This window comes from Schistocerca serialis, chromosome 2, assembly GCF_023864345.2.
Source record: "Schistocerca serialis cubense isolate TAMUIC-IGC-003099 chromosome 2, iqSchSeri2.2, whole genome shotgun sequence".
NCBI classification, from domain to species: Eukaryota; Metazoa; Arthropoda; class Insecta; order Orthoptera; family Acrididae; genus Schistocerca; species Schistocerca serialis.
The window spans coordinates 138269916-138285165 of NC_064639.1; positions in this window are offsets into that span (position 1 = coordinate 138269916).

Sequence of the window (15250 nt, forward strand, 5' to 3'; positions counted from 1 at the left end):
AATCTAGATATAGTAGGGTTCAGCGAAGTGGAAAGACGACAAGGATTTCTGGTCAGATGAGTATAGGGTAATATCGACAGCAGCAGAAAATGGTATAACGGGATTAGGTTCCTTATGAATAGGACCGTAGGACAGACAGTGTGTTACTGTGAACAATTCATTGACAGGGTTATTCTTATCAGAATCGATAGCAAAACAGCACCGACAGCGATAGTTCAGGTATACAAGCCGACTTAGCAAGCTGAAGAGATAGAAAAAATGTATGAGGATATTGAAAGGGTAATACAGTATGTAAAAGGGGATCAGTTGTAGGGGAAGGAGTAGAAGAAAGGGTTACCGGGTAATATGAGCTTGGGACAAGGAATGAGAGAGGAGAGAGATTAATTGTATTATGTAATATACGTCAGCTAATAACAGAGAGTACTCTGTTCAGGAATCACAAGAGGAGGAGGCATACTTGGAAAAGTCAGGGTGATACGGGAAGATTTCAGTTAGATTACATCGTGGTCCGACAGAGGTTCCGAAATCAGATACTGGATTGTAAGGCATACCAAGGAGCAGATATAGACTCAAATCACAACATAGTAGTAATGAATAGTAGACTGAAGTCAAGAAGAATCAATACGCAAAGAAGTGGGATACGGAAGTACTAAGCAATGACGAGATACGCTTGAAGTTCTCTAAGGCTATAGATACAGCAATAAGAAATAGCTCAGTAGGCAGTACAGTTGAAGAGGAATGAACATCTCTAAAAAGGAAGATAAGTTGGGAAGGAAAACATAGGTACAAAAAAGGTAACTGCTAAGAAACCATGGGTAACAGAAGAAATACTTCAATTGATCGCGGAAAGGAGGAAGTACAAAAATGTTCCAGGAGACTCAAGGGTACAGAAATACAAGTCACTGAGGAATGAAATAATTAGGGAGTGCAGGAAATCAAAGCATGAAAAATGTGAAGAAATCGAAACACAAAAGATTGTCGGTAGGACTGACTCACCATACAGGGAAGTCAAAACAACCTTCGGCGACATTAAAAGTAAGGGTGATAACATTAAGAGTGCAACGGGAATTCCACTGTTAAATGCAGAGCAGAGAGGGGATAGGTGGAAGGAATACATTGAAAGCCTCTATGAGGGGGAAGATTCGTGTAATGTGATAGAAGAAGAAACAGGAGTCGATTTAGAAGAGGTAGGGAACCCAGTATTAGAATCAGAACTTAAAAGAGCTTTAGAGGACTTAAGATCAAATAAGGCAGAAGGGATAGATAACATTCCATCAGAATTTCTAAAACCATTGGGGGGAAGAGGCAACAAAACGACTATTCACGTTGGTGAGTAGACTGTATGAGTCTGGTGACATGCCATCTGACTTTCGGAAAAGCAACAGCCAGACAATTCCGAAGACGGCAAGAGCTGACAAGTACGAGAACTATCGCACAACCAGCTTAATAGGTTATGCATCCAAGTTGCTGACAAGAATAATATATAGAAGAATGGAAGAGAAAATTGAGGATGCGCTAGATGATGATTAGTTTGGCTTTAGGAAAAGTAAAGACACGAGAGACGCAATTCTGACGTTGCCTTTGGAAGCAAGACTAAAGAAAAATCAAGACACTCTCATTGGATTTGTCGACCTGAAAAAGCGTTAACAATGTAAAATGGTGCAAGATGTTCGAAATTCTGAGAAAAATAGGGGTAAGCCATAGGGAGAGACGAGTCCTATACAATATGTACAAAAGCCAAGAGGGAATATTAAAAGTGGACGTACGACCAAATGTTCCTATAACAGAAGGATGTAGTCTTTCGGCCCTACTATTCAATCTGTACATCGAGGAAGCAATGACGAAAATAAAAGAAAGTTCAGGAGTGGAATTAAAATTCAAGGTGAAAGGGTATAAGTGATACGATTCGTTGATTACATTGCTATCCTGAGTAAAATTCAAGAAGAACTGTATGATCTGCTGAAAGGAATGTACAGTCTAATGAGTACACAGTATGGACTGAGAGTAAATCTAAGGAAGACGAAGGTAATGAGAAGTAGTAGAAATGAGAACAGCAAGAAACTTAACATCAGGATCGAAGGTCACGAAGTAGATGAAATGAAGGAGTTTTGCGACCTGGGCAGTAAAATAACCAATGACGGACGGAGCAAGAAGGACATCAAAAGCAGACCAGCGATGGCAAAAATGGCATTCCTGGCTAAGAGAAGTCTACTAACGTCAAATATCGGCCTTAATTTGAGGAAGAAATTTCTTATAATATACGTTTGGAGCACAGCACTTTAAGGCAGTGAAACACTGACTGTGGGAAACCCGGAACAGAAGAGAATCGAAGCATTTGAGATGTGGTGCTACAGACGATTGTTGAAAATTAGGTGGACTGATAAGGAAAGGAATGAGGAGGTTCTGCGCAAAATCGGAGAGGAAAGGAATATGTGGAAAACACTGATAAGGAGAAGGGTTCAAATGGCTCTGAGCACTATGGGACTTAACATCTTTGGTCATCAGTCCCCTAGAACTTGGAACTACTTAAACCTAACTAACCTAAAGACATTACACACATCCATGCCCGAGGCAGGATTCGAACCTGCCACCGTAGCGTAAGGAGAAGGGACAGGATGATAGGACATCTGCTAAGACACAAGGCAAGGAGTTCCATGGTATTAGAGGCAGCTATAGATGGCAAAAACTGTAGAGGAAGACAGAGACTGGAATACATCCAGCAAATAATAGAGTACGTACGTTGCACGTGCTACTTTGAGATGAAGAGGCTAGCACAGGAGAGGAATTCCTGGCGGGCCGCATCAAACCAGTCAGAACACTGATGACCCCCTCCCCAAAAAAAAAAAAAAAAAATTACGTGATAAGTAACTTTAGTATTCTGTGCCTCAGTTGCATACCTTGTGTTATAAATTGTATTTTAATGGAAGTTGTATTTCCAGTGATTATGGCAATTTCATGAGTGTTGGAGGTCGCTATCAGTATGAAGGTGGAGGGGGGGGGGGGGGGGGGAAGGTGTCTGAGTCTCTACCATGAAATTTCGATTCACGGCAGAGTTTCGCCAATGTTGGTGACGCATTTCTGCTGTGGAAGAACGCGCAAAACCCCAAAATGCAGCACCTCAGTGAGCCTGGTGTGGGACAAGGAAGTTAGAACAACTTGGAAATAGCGCCGGGTACCCTGGGCAGCAGTGGTAATGTGACAAGATACAGGGTGACCATTACTGGACTATATGAAATAAAATCGTCATAACTTCTGGACGCTTTGCGTTAAGACGTTCAAACTGTGTGGTTGGGCACGGGGCGTGATGGGAATTAGTATGCGCATGCATGGGTTTGGTTTAGCGACAAAGCCCCCTATCATTTGGATGGGTTCATCAATAAGCAAAATTGGCGCATTTGGGGGACTGAGAATTGGCATTTCGCGATCGAGATGTCTCTTCACCCTCAGAAGTCTCTTCACCATCAACGGGTCCAATCACAGAATAATCAGTGGGCTATTTCTTGATAGCACGGTGACTACCGAAGGGAACATGAAGGTTTTGGAAGATGATTTCGTCCCCATTATCCAAAGCGACCCTCATTTCGACAAGATGTGGTTCGTGAAAGGCGGAGTTCGACCCCATCCAAGCAGGAAATCGTACATTAAAAAACGCATAGCAAAAAGGAAAGGGGGAAATGCACATCTTGCCAACATATGCTGGCGTGTTATTTTCAAACAACTTAAAAAAATGTAAGAATAAAAATCAACAGGTAAAATTATATTGTGTCTGATTACAGGACTAGTAAAGAAGAAAAATATACAAATAAAATGACATCAAATATAACATAATTTGTTATAAAACAGTAACCGCCATCTGGCGTAGGGAGTCAGAGATATAAAGTTCTTAATTTACGTAAAATATTACATTAAAACCAAGAAGTCAAATACATAAATAGTGGTAACTGTACAATTTATGTCACAATATAGCTGGTCAAAATGCCATGAAACATTACGTGTTGTAATTTTTTTTTAATAGGGTGCAGAATAACAATTTTTATCGTATTTAATGACGTGATGATACACACATCTCATTCGTCCCGTTGGGACATGTGAATACTTTATATAAATTAAAAAATCATCATAATTATGAAAGCAGAATGTTTTAAAAGCACATTGTGGATGCAGAGATCGTTTAGCGCACTCGTGAGTGAAAACTACTGCTACAAATTGTAAAGAATTAATTATATGTTGGCTAGAGACAAGTGTACGAAATACGCTAGCTTAGAAGATACCCCCACTATCACACCTATTATTTATAGAAAAATTTCTCATATGACACAAACAGAACTTGAGTATAAGGAAACAGTGATCTCTTTAAAGTATAAAAGCTTCGTCCCAAAAAAAAAAAAAAAAAAAAAAAAAAAAAAAAAAAAAAAAAAAAAATACATCGCACTCTAGTTATACCCTGGGTCAGAACCCATCATACATTTACAGTTGATATAACAGAAATGAAAACTGTCAAGCATACGGTTTTGGATACTCATATGAAGGAGATAATTTTATTACATGTCTCACAGCAGCGGGTGGGACTCCAAGGAGTCACCAATCACTTAACAGAGCCATCTTCCTCTCTTGTGTCACCCTGCAAAGCGGACGGCCAGTAAGTGTCGGTCGTCATTTCGATGGTCCTCACAAGTCGTCAACAGTCGGGGTGTCCGGGACCGCTGCACATAGTCAGAGATGTTTCTGTTACCGTACGCACGTCGTGGAAACATCACGTCTGCAATTCAACATCTCCCCTCACTCCAGCTGCGCGGTGGATCCATGAACGACGACCCGAAATAGTTAACAAAAAGGTTGCGGTATTGCGATCTGTTCGTTAAGACCATGAACTCGTCCATCATGTATCGAGGACTTCGTTTTCGCTGTCGCAATGTATTAGTGTATCACCATTCCCTTTACCCAATTGACCTCATTCATTCTGGTCATTGGGAAACAGACGGCGTCAGGATGAAAGAGGTCCAGGGGAACAATCGAAAAAAAATGGTTCGTCTATATCTACCGTCGCGCAACGGAGGCAGATGGGATCTTCAGTTAGGTGAAACGCATGGAGCCTTCGTCCGGTCGGAAATTTCTCGTTAGTGGCGACATACCACGTCGACAGCACAAAAGTGGGCAAAAAGGGCTCGTGGACGTCTCGCCAAACCCGCGTCCAGTCGACCGTGGAGTGTCATCGTACGATGTCATTAGCCCGATTCCAGCGCTGGAGGACACTATAAATCTTTGCTGTCTGATTCCGTGTTTCCGGCATAGCTCCCAACATGTAGCTGTGTTCCATAAAAACCGTCCGAATATGAGACATTGGGTGTGTCATATGTCCAACGGGTACCCATGGCCACAATGTGTGTGAGACCGCCTCTGCTAACAGGGAGCCAGTAAGAGTGTCTGTTGGTGAAAGCCAGAGTCGCCGTATGAGCGAATGTACAGCGTCAGCGCTCTGTGCTTGATGTGAGTGGAAAGGCAAAGTGAGAGTAACAAAACGGATGTTAAAAACTGCTCCAGCCTTCACCAGTATCCTGGAAGCCATAGTGTCCGTCATCGGTAATACGTGGGCGTAATGGTTAAGCTGAGAAGCCAAGAACGCATTGACGTACCGAGCTCATTGCATAAGGTCCAACGAACTAAATTTCTTGAAGCGCCTGTGTTCGGAGTCGTTGTTAGACCTCACGGTACGTAAAGACCGCCGTACCTGGTATTTGACGATGGAAGGGAATCTCTAAATACTTGAACATTGAGCCCTTTGTCAAGCGTACATCCAGTTCCGCAGGCATGGTTCGTCTCACCTCCATGTGTCGTGATTTCCATAAGTTCATTGAACCCTCTGACAGGCACTTAATTGTGAACAGCAGAGTTCACGTAGATGCAAATGAACTTCTTCACACTGCCTGCCACCACCCCATACTGTTGGAGTCAGGAAAGCGCCATACGTATTTCGTCACCAGTCCCTGCTAATGACATTTCGCTACATCGAAAAGTCACGGAGCCAAGGTTAAGTCCTTCCAAGCGTCGCCGCAGTTCGTACAGCGCTGGTACGTAGGCAATGGAGAGGACAGCCCTGTATGAGGGATCTATTGACACGGAAGGGGACGGACCGATAGGCGTTTACCATAATCCTTATGACCGCCCCACGGATCAAACGAAGCACCACACACGTCGTCACGTGCGGGATACCGACGCTCCATTACCGTACGCAGGAATCCATGATCGACACGATCGAAAGCATGGTCAAAATCCTGCGCAACAAGAGCGCCTGGAGGCGGCATGTTTGCATCAGCGCCACTACGTATCTATTTACGCTCAAAATCGTAAACATAATAGTGTTGCCTCCGAGACGGGTTTCATCAATGCGAATTACCCTAGATTTGAGCCTCTCACGGAGTATGTGTGTGTCAACAGTTTACAGTCGGTTTTCAGCATTGTCAGTGGGCGAAAATCGAACGGACGACGTCCTCCGCCGGGTTTGGGCACCGGAATCAAGACGTTCTCCGTGAATTCAGATGGTAGTTGTAACGTTGGGTTCAGGAGTTCTCAGTACATCCTCAATCATGTTGGCTCCATAAGAGCAAAAAACCGTCTGTAAAATTAGAGTCCACCAGGGCCTGGCGTCTTTTTGGGAGCATCGCGCAACATAGCGTCCTGTAGCTCCTCCAAAGTGACATCCGACAAGAGCCTACCGTCATCTTGTGGATTCCGAGAGACGGATAGGTTGGATAGGACTTCCCTGGCTACAACGTCCATTTTGTAATCTCGCTCGTAGAGAAGTGTCCGTCACTGTGTGAACGCAAGGACGATATTCATTTGTGTTTCGGCTTCCTCTCCATCCTCCGTCGCCGGCCGGGCTGGTCGAACGGTTCTAGGTGCTACAGTCTGGAACCGTGCGACCTCTACTGTCGCAGGTTCGAATCCTGCCTCGTGCATGGTTGTGTGTGATGTCCTTAGGTTAGTTAGGTTTAAGTACGAGTAATTCTAAGTTCTAGGGGACTGATGACCTCAGAAGTTATGTCCCTTAGTGCTCAGAGCTATTTGAACCATCCTCTGTCTCGACCTCTGTAAAGAACTGCCTCTGGCTTCGGCTTCTGTCTTTAATGGTATTGGGGAGGGAAGGTCGTTCTTCACTGATATTATCAGGTATCCTCCCCCTCACCTGCACATTCGCGACTCGTACCGCGGTGATACGTAGCAAGTCTGCCTTGACGTGATGTTCTGCCGGTTGTCGTTCCGGCGATGGCGGCTGCACAGCCAATTCATGGAGTGCACTGTAGAAGAAACCAGTGGTCGCAGTATACCAGCACGCTACGTCACGTCCATAGGTGGCTAATGTTCGGCACTCCGTAAACACCACAGAATTGTGGAACCATAGGCGGTTAAACGTCATTGGCATCTGCTCCACGTGGACGGCGCGTCTGCAATTTAACTCATCAAGAAGGGCGACCCTGAGGCGCCACGGACCCCTTCGGCGTCGGTCGCGTTGGCAGGGGAGGGTGAGAGTACACACATAACGCTAGTTGGTCCATGAACGCTGCGGCCACATCTCAGCGCCGACAGCTGCCGACCGCAGGCCGCGTGTGACGTAAACTCGATCCAAACGGCTCGTGGAGTGGCTAGTAAAGTAGGTGTATGCCTTTTGATGAAGTGGTTCAAATGGCTCTGAGCACTATGGGACTTAACATCTGAGGTCATCAATCCCCTAGAACTTAGAACTACTTAAACCTAACCAACCTGAGGATATCACACACATACATGTCTGAGGCAGGATTCGAACCTGCTACCGTAGCGGCCGCGTGGTTCCAGACTGAAGGGCCTAGAACCGGTCGACCACTTCGGTCGGCGCCTTTCGATCGCCGTGTTGTATTACCCATGTGTCCAACAAAGCCAAGTTCTGTACAAGAGCCCGAAGTGCCGGGCAGGTCGGATGATCTGAGCACACAATTGAAATCTCCACCTACTACCAAGTGGTTGGCAATGTCCTGCAAGAGCAGCGCTATGTCTTGGCATAAAAGGTGCGGTGTTTTCTCCTTATGTCGGCTCCGGAAGGAACATACAGGTTCACCAGACCTGTACAAGCCATGAGTGCGACCTCACGGGCCGACGGTAAATAGAATGCTTCAGTAGTCATAATCCCTTCCCTGAGTAGAATAGTTGTACCTCCTCCGTCCACATCTGAAGGCTGGGCGTAGGTGTCATATCCGTAGGTATCGAGATAGACTTCTTGAAGGAAAACAACATCCAGATCCGCATCTCATAGTGTATCCTGCCGAAAACGGGTTTTGAGATCAGAAGTAACGCCGTTGACACTGATCGTGGTGAGGCGGTATACCTGCTCCATCAAGTCGCGGGGGCTGTCCTTAGTATTACAGACGGGCAGTATTCGTGGTGCGAAGCGTCTTCAGGGATAAGAGATAGGGAGCGGCGGGTGTAGATCATGCCTGTGTTGACGTATGTTGCCGTCAACGTGGAGGCGGCCAACGGCATCGGTGTATCGCCAGGGACCTGAAACACATCTCCATGTCCTGAACCCAGTCTCCCAGGAAGGTCGATAACACTAAATGTCGAGAGACAGACGTAGTTGTGGATGCAACCCCACGGACGGGGCTTGGGTGATCTCCCGCATCCCCCACAATGCGTGGTCTCTGCGGTAGCGAGGGAAGACATCGAACCATTTGGTACGTTAGGAGTGGCCGTGTCGGAGCGGTATATCGGTTGAGGCACCTCATCATCCACCGTCGCTTCCTCGGACTGGTCCACTTTCTTGTTTGTTATGCGCCGTTTCTTATGTCGGTTCGTCGATTTCTGTTTACACTCGCCTCCGAGTCCGGCGCAGGGCAGGGAGTGAATGTGGCGTCCTGTTCTTCAACTTCCACCGCAACGTCGTCTTACCATTGCACCGGTGTATGAATGCCGCCTGTGTAACAGAGGCGTCGGCGCTAGAAGTTCTTCAGGAACTGTTGCAGGGGCATCCAAGGCGTGTACCAACAAAGAAGTGTCATCATAGACAGCTAGTGCCTCCCGTCTCGCCGTCACAGCAATGTAATCGGCATAGACGTCTGTCGATGGTCGAATCCCTTGATTAGAGGGTGTCTGCACGAGACGGCGTTGCTGGCATTGCGTACGCACATCCAGAGCAGGTTCCCGGTTGACCGTTTTGAATAATTAACACCTAGCAACCAACGATCGTGAGATATGGAGATACATGGTGGCGAGCCCGATGTGGATGAGTCGTACCCCTTTAAAGACAGGGTAAGTTGCGAAAGTCTTCCATTTTTCGCCCGGATCATCGAGGACTGTACCAAAGGGTCGAAGAGCATGGATAACTAAATACGCTGGAAGCTCATACACTCGCACATTTTGTATCGCCAGTCCGTCATGTTGAAGTGTTACCACACTCACGTTTCCGACAGGGTGGCAGGATCGGTAACCTGTCCGGCAGCTGAGAAGTTTTTCCAGGCTTCATCGTCAGTGAACTTGATATATACAACGCTGGAACGATGGTCAAGTGGATACCCAACAGCTCTTTCAGATCAATGTGTATCACGTCTCGTAAAAATTTCTCTACTTCGTAGGACTTGGGTCTGGAGTACGTTGCTTCAAACTGTAGCTTGATCGTGGCTTTCCGACATGAAAGAGCCAACGGATGTCAGGAACGTAGCCATGACACTCGATACCAGCACCGTGGAGCGGTGAACAACAAAAGACTCGAAAACGCGACACTGAGGTCAGCACTGCTATAGAGATAGAGAGAAAGGGAGAGAGAGAGAGAGGGAGAAAGGACCATCCGTGACACTCTGTCCCCTATTCCGCGAGAATACAAAACGAGCTACCCTAGCGCGACTAACGACCCGTCCTCACAGCTTAGATATGGGGTATTGGCGGAAGTAAAGCTGTGGGGACGGGTCGTCAGTCGTGCTTGGGTAACTCGTTTTGTATTGGTTCAAATGGCTCTGAGCACTATGCGACTTAACTTCTGAGGTCATCAGTCGCCTAGAACTTAGAACTAATTAAACCTAACTAACCCAAGGACATCACACACATCCATGCCCGAGGCAGGATTCGAACCTGCGACCGTAGCGGTCGCTCGGTTCCAGACTGTAGCGCCTAGAACCGCACGGCCACTCCGGCCGGCAACTCGTTTTGTATTCTCGCGGAATAGGGGACAGAGTGTCACGGATAAGATACACAAGTCGGAGTGGCTATCATTAACGCATTACCGTATTCCTTTGAGGCAGGATCTTTCCCCGAAATTTTTATGTCCAGCTTTCTCCTCTGAATGCGAAAATATTTTGTAATAAGAGAAATTAGAGCTCTAACGGAAAGTTTTAAGCGTTCGTCTTTTCTGTACACTGTTCGACAGTGGAATGGTAGAGACATAGCTTGAATATGGCGCTATGAAACCTCTGCCACGCACTTGATACTGAAATACAGATTAGATGTGTTGCTGTAGATATAGATGAAATCAATCTGTTCTAAAAGTATCTAAAATTGTTGTGTGACAGATCTAGGGACTTGTAAAATGGCTTCGTGTGCTCATGGGCATGAAAATGTTCTCTGTGTTAGATTTTGCGAACAATAATTCTGAAAGACAGAGTGGTGTTCAAGATCAGTAAATTCTTGTATGAGTTGGTGGGCTGTTAATATTTTCCACAGTGACTTTTTTAACGGACTAGCGATGATTTTCATGCAACACCACGAGTGAACAGAGCTTCAAACGTTTTTCACAAAGTATCCTCTTATAGCTTAAAGCACCAAAGAAACTGGTATAGTCAGGTTTACTCAAATACAGAGATATCTAAATAAGCAGAATACGGCCCTCCGGTCGGGAAAGCCTATATAAGACAAGTGTCTGGCGCAGTTGTTAGATCGGTTACTACTGCTACAATAGAAGGTTATCGAGACTCAAGTGAGTTAGAACGTGGTGTTTTAGTCGGCACACGAGTGATAGGACACAGCATCTCCGAGCCAGCTATGCAGTGGGTATTTTCCCGTACGAAAATTTCACGAGTATACTGTGAATATCAGGAATCCGGTAAGACATCAAATCTCTGACATCGCTGCGGCCGGGAAAAGATCCTGCAAGAACGGGACCAACCACGCCTCAAGAGAATCGTTCAACGTGACAGAAGTGCAACCCTTCCGCAAATTACTGTAAATTTCAATGCTGGGTCATCAACAGGTGCCAGCGTGCGAACATTTCAATGAAACATCATCGATACGGGGTTTCGAAGTCGGAGGCCCACTCGTATACCCTTTGATACGTACACGACACAAATCTTTACGCCTCGCCTAGCCCGTCAACACCGACATTGGACTGTTGATGACTGGAAGCCTGTTGCCTCGTCGGACGTGTCTCGCTTCAAATTGAACCGAGCGGATGGACGTGAACGGGTATGGAGACAACCTCATGAATCCATGTCAGCAGGCGACTGTTCAAGCTGGTGGAGGCTCTGTAATGGTGTGGGGCGCGTGCAGTTGGGGTGATATGGGACCCCTGATACGTCTAGATACGACACTGACAGGTGACACGTACTAAGCATCCTATCTGATCACCTACATCCGTTCAAGTCCACTGTGAATTCCGACGGACTTGGGAAATTCCAGCAAGACAATGCAACACCCACGCGGCTAGAATTGCTACAGAGTGGCTCCATGAACACTTTTCTGGGTTTAAACACCTTCGCTGGCCACCAAACTCCCTAGAAATGGACATTATTGGTCGTATTTGGGATGTCTTGCAACGTGCTTTTCTGAAGAGATCTCCACCTCCTAGCAGTCTTACGGATTTAATGACAGCCCTCCAGGATTGATGATGTCAGTTCACTCCAGCATTACTTCAGACATCAGCCGAGTCCATGTCACGTTGCGTATCGGCCCTATACGATATTAGGCTGCTGTAATAGTCTTTTTGGCTCTTCAGTGTAATTCGAAAACTGAACTGTTGATAAAAAGCAAAGCATGCCCATCTGTCATTGCACTCACAGCATATAAGAACGTGTGAAATAACACAAAAATGGTGAACTGTAGCCACATTGTGTTGAGAACGTTTACTTGCCACTGGCTAGTCGCTTGGGGGGGAAATATCAAAAGAATAATAGAGCTGTGCAACGGACATATGGCAGCCTCCTAGACTGAAACGTAGCCAACGAACACCGAAGCATTTAATAAACCCTTTCACCAACGAATTATACTGTTTGTACTGTCCCAGCATGCAGCTAACGCAGCTCTTAGCGTTGGCAGCCGGACGGTCTAGAGAAAACAGAGTTGAGAGACGGTGTGGACTTTCATTTCAGCTCATCCTCCCACCAGGGCGTCTGCCTCATTCACTAAGTAATGAAGACAAAGGGCAACATTTCCGACCGTGCCAAGTCGCCGTAATATCAGCAGCTCATTCAGAAGGAAGTCTCCGTAATAACAAAGACGTGCCTTTGCCATGGAGCTCCGTCCAAGTTATTGTTCAGAGTGGGACGCAATTAGTCCTCTCCCGTTATCTTTCTCCGCTGGGCGAAGATTAACGGCTGAGCCGGAGTAACAAGGTGCTGGAAGCGAGCCAGGCGTGTTTCTGCAGAATAAAAGCAGGCTTCTGCGGTGTTAGATATAGCGGGCGGAGGGCGTCGTGCGAAGACAGCTGGGGACTTGGTGTAGGTTAGGAGTCCACCTCCTTTCCACTGCGTCGCCTGCATGCCTAGCCAGCACCTGCTGACTTTTAACCACCTGAATATTTTATTCAGCAGCTGCTGCAGTATCGTACCACTGCTCTAGCAAAAAGAAATGACATGAACGGTGTCCATAAATTATCTCCAATACTTAAGACTAGATATTAACAAATGGTTTTCAGTATGTGGTAAGATAACTCAGAAAGATTTTCTTTCCTTCCTTCCAGGTGAACCGCATCATCTTCATCTTTGCCTAGGTGTGGTGTGTCGTCTTCCGGAGCCTTGGCTTTGCTCTGCCGCGATTGGTGCGTTTGCTTTTATATTTCGGAGGGCGCTGCATTCTGTGGAGAGACCTGCGGACGACGAGAGTATCGAGTGCTGCTGCCGGAGTGACACGGGGAGTTTAGTTCCGGTTGTGTGGCAGCGCAATGTTGCGGGAAAGGTGGTATAACTCCCTGCGAACGCACGTGATTGCTACGAGCGTTTGTACTCGGGACGGAGCAGTGTTCTGCACGGGCTGTGTGATAAGGAAGCTCGGCGTGGCAACTGTTGATGCGACGTGTCCGCGTTGCTATGGCGGAACTGGGGCGATTGACATAACTCGAGTTGGTGCTGGCTGCAACCTGTCGCCGAATGCTTGTCTGCCTTCTGGACTAACGGTGAGAATTTCTTCACTTGACGAGTCTCACTCAATTTCTACCGGTGTCATCGGGTGTGTTTTGCTCTAAGGTCGTATACCATGGTGTTCCGCAATTTTAGTAGGGTCAGGTGTGCCCGAAATCCCGATTCAATGATCTGCTATTATATTGTCAAGTGTAACTATCACTAGAGTGTTAACTCGCTGTGCCTTAATAACGGAACCTAAAATATTATCTGTGGTTGAAATTTTATTGTGACCCAAGTGAAATAACGATCTTGTATTTTACTGAGTGGTATTATTATTTAGTACTGGCCGTCACATTTACTAAGTCGAAGATTTACGAAGGCGAGTGGGCGTCATTAACAGCTCCTCCCTAGATAGGCGTTATATTTTAAACCATGTGTTTCAATGTTTAGTAATTTTTATTTTATGTGTTATAGAGAGTTGCTGTCATGCCCTATGTGGACGATTCGCCACGTTGGTGAAGTTTCTAGTTGTTCTGCTGGTCTGTACCATGTTGCTAAAGCAGGCGGTCCTAGCACAGCTGATTGTAAATTTTTCCTAGTGGTGAGGAGCTCGGGCTGGTTTTAAGTGCTAACTCACTAACTTCAACCATTCTCAAATATTTATTACTACTGATATTCAGGCCCTTCAGGCTGAGTGGCGAGTTGGTTATTAATTTTATCGTCTTAGCTTGTTTCATTGAGAAAAAACTTTTGGTACATGAATTTGTCTTTTGGTCTTTACTGCTCCTTTGGACGAAGTAAATTAACGGTTGGGTTTGCATTCTTGTACCATTATCAAAACAGCATTTGTGGTTATATGTGATTGGCCCTTCTGGCCGAATGATTAAAGTCATTCCTTTCAGTAACTTATTGTATTGGTCAATAATTAATCAAAAGTGTTGGGTCCCTCACACCGTGATTATCTCCTTATGTTGTGAATGTTCAGCGGCCCTTCAGGCCTGGAGTTTAAAAAAAGAATTTTTGTGTTTTGTGATATACCAGTGAACAAGTGGTTTTTTTAATGTTTAATAAAATTAAATTGTGTTTGAAACTGTAACCTCATTTGGGTCTACGCTTTCACTCCCTGCAGCCTTTGAGCTCTGCTTACCTTACGTTTTGGTTAATTTTTCCCATACCACGACGTTTCAGTAGCTTTGACGCTAAATTGAACTTGAAAACCTGTTAAAATGGTGGACGTCTCAGGAGAAATCTTTGTGTGTGACCTGCTTCATACAGACGACGGCCGGTACACAAGTACAATGAAACATTCGAACACGGTACGGAAGGCCCTCATAGTCTCGACCACCTATTCGGGCTTGGCACACGTCATTTTAGAAGACAGGAAGGAAGATGGGATTTAGCTTCCTGTCGACATCGATGTCAGAGATGGAGCACAAGCTCGGACTGTGTCAAGGATGGGGAACGAAATCGCCTGTGCCCTTTCAATGGAACCATCCTGGCATCTGCCTGGAGCGATATAGGGATATCACGGAAAACCTAAAGCTGGATGGACGGACGCGAGTTTGAACCGTCGTCCTACCGAACGCGAGTCCAGTGCACTAACCACTGTGCCATCTCGCTCTGTTCGGAACAAGGTAGTGTTTTACATAAAAACGGGCAGAGTCGCCCATCTGTTTCAGACGCTAACGTAAAGAAGATACGGCAGGCGTTTGCAAGCAGTCCGACGAAATAGGTGGATACAGCGGCCAGAGAGTTGGAACTGAGGCGATCAGTAGTTCACAATGTCTTGCGTAAGAGGTTATGGCATACTGCAGTGGATATGCAAGACTGGCACAAACAATGACTTCTTGGAAAAGATTTGTTACTCCAGTGAGGCAACGTTTCTTGTATCCGGAAAATCGTCGTAATGTTTGCGTATGAGGTTCACGGCATTCTCATGTCGCATGCGAAATGAAAAAAGA